We start from the raw sequence: 5,596 nt of genomic DNA, 5'->3' as shown, positions 1-5,596 counted from the left end.
CCTAAACCTATCCTCCCTCAGCTTGTGGCCATTGTTCCTGGTGACTCCAAGGGGGGCCCTTTAATTTTATTTATTTGATTCATCCAGCACCCTCTCCAGAAAAAAGACTCAGGGAAACTTACAATAAAAGCAAGAAAAATGATAAAAACAGATAAAATAGAATATCAAGTAATAAAAAGCAATGTCCCCAAATGGTGTCTGTGCCATTCCTGAAAGAACTTTAAAAAGTATTTTGTTTCATACTGTATTAACATTACAGCTTAAGGCCCCCAAGACAAGGCCATCCACAGGTGTACAGTTAATCCACAATAAATAACTCAAACAGATAAAGTTTACATCTCAATTTCAATTTCTACTGGTTATTCAGAAGTGCTTCAGAAAGTATGTGTGAAGAAACTACAGCTACTGGTTTGTTTGTAAATGTTACTTTAACTACTAGTTGTTCATGACGTTTTTTCTGTCCCCTGATTCGACAATGAAAATTTGTCAAACAAGACAATGGGGTATAGATAGCAAGGAACACACCCACAGCATTTCTTATAAGACTAATGATCAGGTCCACAAAGTGCAGCACTTTCTGTATTCCCAAACATTTTAATGAAGATAATAAGTCTTCCAAAAAACCTGAACAACCAGAATCAATTCCATCCACAGCAAGCTCACCCTATTTATATGTAAGCTATCCTTGTAAAATGCAACAAAGCTCTACTCAAATGTTAGGTTAGTAAAAACAAACATTTAAAAAATAGTATAAAAGGAGTCTAAAATATTTTATCCAACAGGAAGCAAAGGGGGCCCAACTTAGTTTTTAAAATATCCTTGGCAGTTCATTTTTAGTGGATTTATTTTCTAATGTGAAGAGGTGAAGGACTTCACACTAACAGTGAAACAACAACATTAACTAACCTTCAAAAGGAGCAAGAACGGGCATAGAACAAAGCATGTTTTTGTACAACTTGTTCTAGCTATCCTTCCTATCACCTAAATCAGGGTCCTTGCATTGTTTTCACATTATCATAAAAAAATCTCTTTGCAGGAAGATTGGCAGTAGATAATATGAAGTTGCTCTCTAAGCCAAGAGCCCTTCAGTCAGTGCACTATGACTAGTATTCCCTTAACTCTTCTTTACTCAAGGATCAGATAATTTAGCTCTTGGGTGGAAGGGGAATAGAAAAGAAACTAAGCCACTATTATTAAGCCAGGCTCACTTTTCAATTGTAACTGCTTTTTGTTCATCTGCTTTTTGTTTATTTTGTTTATGGCATTTGTGCACTTCATTTATATTGAGAATCTATTATAGTGTTGCATTTTCACTAATATTGCAAGGTCTTGTCCAGAGCTGGATTGAAAAAGGTTTTCCTATAGAAAAACTGCAAGCAAAATCTCTAAAAGAGAATTTTCAACTGAAAGCTGAAAACTGAAACCAAATACTTTATTTTATTGTAATTGGTAGATAAACTTCAACCTGAAATTCTGAAAGAAAATTCTAACATCTCACTTCAAATTAGGCAAAATGTTTTCAAAGTCAAATTGTTTTCAAAATCAAATGCAAAATAGAGAGAAAAAAAACAAGCCCCCTTTTTCCTGAAAAGGTCAAAGTAGGATATCCCAGCATTGTTTCCCTCCTTTCTTTCCTAGGGAGAGAAATTCAAGATGATTTTAACAAAATGTCATCTTCCAAAGGAAAATGGGCACATTGTACTTTTTCCAGCTAGTGCTAACAATGGGCAACACCAGTCAGATGTACATGCTGCTTCCTTCCAGAGCAACAGCAAAGCAACCCCAGTAGCCAATTTCCTGGCTACCTTCAGCTATTTGGCCCAGCACTGTTAGAATGGCTCTAGACAACTGACCACCATGACTTCACCTGCATACATTTCAGTCTAGTTATGACCGTTTTGTTTTTCCATCATATGCAAGCAACCCCTCACAATGATCAAATTTCCTTTCAACACCCTCAAGAGAATGACAAATACTTTTAGGCCATAATGTTCAAGATACTTTCAAAAATATTTGTAATACAGTTGACAGCTCTCAAGAATGCCCATGCAAATTGTGAGGTTTTACAGTCTTTAAAACTGCCTACTTAAAAATTGTTGTCTCATATTTGTAACTGTTAACTCATTTCCATATAACCAGTATTCCTCCTTCGTGCCAGCAGGCTATAAAAAATAGTAGTTTCCACTTTTTAAACAATAGGTGAAATCCTCAGTGGCTGAAAACTACTATAGTTGGATTGGCTTCAAAGAACAGCTAAGTATCTGGTTTAATGTCTAGCTGCAGGATTGTATCAAGAATCCCAATGGCCTTACTGATTTATTTTCAGAAAAGCATTAATTAGGGACCAATGAATCTATGCAGCTAAAAAAATATCAACCTCAGCTTCAGTGCAAAACTTTAAATGAACCAGAAGCTGACTTTACTTGATGTCTCTAAAAAAGTTCAGTTATTGTTTTAGATTTAACTTCCCTGTCCTGCTGTACTTCTTGTCTCCATCAAAAAACAACAAAATGCTACAAGAAAAACTACCCAAAAAGTATTTCCCTCTGGACTCAGCATTATCCTAGTTTACTGGTAACCTGTTCAAAGCACTGCCTCTTGATGCATGTACTTTTTGAAGTAACATACATCTATGTAGCGTTGATTGAACTTTCAGTGTTCTTTCCCACCATGTACTGGATTAAAAAACCTGCAATGGGGATATTTCAATTCAGTATGACTTCCTATAGTTTTACAGCCTGAACTAGATTCTCTGCAGGAAGATACATATTTTTCCAAAGTTCAGGTGAGGAATATGAATAGGATACACCTAATGTAAGATGTCAAAAAATCAGGAAAGATGAGGATATCCTTAGAAATCCTGAGTGTATGAGATTTACTGCACAATATCTACATTTAAAAGGGGTAATGTATCTGGAACTGTATTAGAAACTATAAAGCAGAGATTTTTCACATCCCCTAAAGCAGTGGTTCTCAATCTTTTTATACTCGAGGCACCCTTCAGAAAATGGCAGCTCTTAGATGTCCCTCATTTTTTTCAACTAGAGAAAAATAATAGAGAAATTCTTCTGTTGCAAAGAACTAAAAAAGACCACAATGGGTTAGACAAGAATCCATAGTGTCAAAACCAATTTGAAATCTCTGGGCTGATCTTGTGAAACATGTCTGCATACCTAATAGTATTAACACTGTTTGAAACCCTTGAAAGATCTCAAAGCTCCCCAGGGTATTGTAGCACCCTAGTTGAAAAATCACTGTCCTAGAGAACATGCAAGGCCTTCCTTGTAGATCACTAATGGCACAGATGCCTCTGTACTGCTTGGTTGTATGACAGAGAGCTCCAGCAGCCTCGAAATATGTCAGCTAGCTCATGTTTTAACTCATTTTACATAAGCGCAGGGATCAACCCTTATGGAACAAAGTCTAGGACTAAGCTTAAGATTCTTTTTATTGCTTTGTAACTTTATTGCCAAAAACTTGTAATGCATTCCCTGACAGAAAGAAACAGATTTCATACAAAATGAACCAGTAAAAAGCACATTTTGTCTACAGCCATCCTCAAAATTTACATAGTCCTCCTGTGCATTCTGGTTTCCTCAAGCAGAGGAGGGTGTTCCACATTGGAGTACTGTTGTTTAGAGAATAGGTCTATCTGATGAAAGAGAAGATTAGGACCCTGACTAGTCAAGCTAGTAAGGACTTTCAACCACAAGTAACCAGGGTAAAGGACCAATACCTGGCGGAAAAATTACACATGGCCAGGTCATAGAAGAAACAAGATGAAAAATAATTATAAAAAAGCTTTTCAACATTTTAGGTGTTTATATGCTAGAATTCTGGGGAATAAACAGAAAGAACTGGAATTCTTAATACACAAACACCCCTAAGGCTTAATAAGTTTTATACACCATTTTGGGTTCAGTTCTAGGACTGGAAAAATTATTTCATTGGTGTACTTTGTTGAAGAAGGGCAAGCAGGAAGAAAAGTTGCTATTATAAATTAATGTCAGGGTTATATGACAGACAGCTTTGTTGAGTAACTCTGAGTGAAGATAAAATAGGAAAAGAACAGGGGCAATACCACTGAGACCGTATACAGGCCACCTAATCAGAAAGATGAGGTGGCATGTTTTTTCCTTTGAAAAATTAACACAAACATTGAAAGGCCAAAACCTGGTGGTAATCAGAGACTAACAATGTAGGTACTTGTTCGACAATCAAGGTGTTTGGAAAGAGACTGTCCATCTGGTTGAAATGTATTGGCCACAATTTTTTTTCAGAAATTGGATGTAATTCCTAAGCAATGCATATTTGAGATTTGTTTCTTAGTAGTAAATCAGGTCCAGTATGTTTACATTTTTTCATAATGATTTGGATAATAGAGTAGAATATTTGTCCTAAAACCTGCAAATGACCAAGAGCTTGCAAGTATTTTGGAAGATGAAAGATAGGATCAGAATTCAAAATTATTTCAATAAATTGGATTAGAACTAAAATAAAAAGCAATATTCAATGAAAAAAATGGAAAGTACTACACTTAGAAAGGAACAAATGCAAAAATAAAATGGGTAATATCTGAAGTTAGACCCGGACTCTATGCAGCACCCAATGACTAGAGAGATGATGATGTAATCACTCATAGATCCTGTTACTCATTTGCCAGAGCAAGCAGAGAGCAAACACTACTTGTGCATATTGCTCACAACAGCTTTATTCACAATGGAGACCACTTCAGACTAGCTCCTTCACAGACACACAACTTGTGAACATGGGGAGCAGCCACAAACAGTAGTTCTTTCCACATTTATATACTTTGGTTTATGCTCATTAACATTTGTTCCACTCCTGTCCCTCCTTCTGTTCCACCCCTTTCTCCTCCTATCTCAACTCCACCTCTGTTTACTTCATTAACATGGAGTTGCCTTTACATTTTACTCATTGACATGCCTTTTGGTATGAGCGCATGTCCAAGGCCATAAACTTACTTCTTTGATCAATGGGCAGACTTTGACTAAAACCTGGAAACTTCTTCACCATTCACCTTTTTGCATATGTTCATCTCAGATCCTGTTACCAATTACATGTTGTTTTTTAAATTCCAATCTGTTTTTCTGTCCCATGTTCATAGAATCATAGAAGTAGGGTTGGAAGGGACCTTGATGTTGTACCATCTTCCACATTCCTAAAGCTTCACCTCATTCACAGCACACAAACTCACAGACTCACTTGAAAATGGTTGACACAGTTAAAATGGTTACTTAGCATAAGTAAACAGCTGGCTTAGCATAAACATTCATAAGCAAAATCTGCTTGCCTAAGATTCTTGCAATATACTTTTAATATATCATTCTGGCTTGTGGTTAGCAGCTTTTGCTGGGCCATAGATTAAAGCCTTTATTCAGCTGCAAATCCATTGCTCCCCAAGTTCCAAGTATAGTCACTCCAACAACTAACTTAGCAGCAGTACTGCAGAAAAGGATCTGAGGGTTGCAGTAGACCACAGACTGCATGAGTCAAGTGTCATGATGTAGCAAAAAAAAAAAGGCAAAACTTATTCTGGGGTGGCACATCCTACCATGTTTCATAGTTTCATAGT

This window comes from Crocodylus porosus, unplaced genomic scaffold (assembly GCF_001723895.1).
Source record: "Crocodylus porosus isolate Cpor-Errol unplaced genomic scaffold, CroPor_comp1, whole genome shotgun sequence".
In the NCBI taxonomy this organism is placed as follows: domain Eukaryota; kingdom Metazoa; phylum Chordata; order Crocodylia; family Crocodylidae; genus Crocodylus; species Crocodylus porosus.
The sequence above is the reverse complement of the archived record's forward strand: the minus strand, read 5'-3'. Positions refer to the sequence as shown.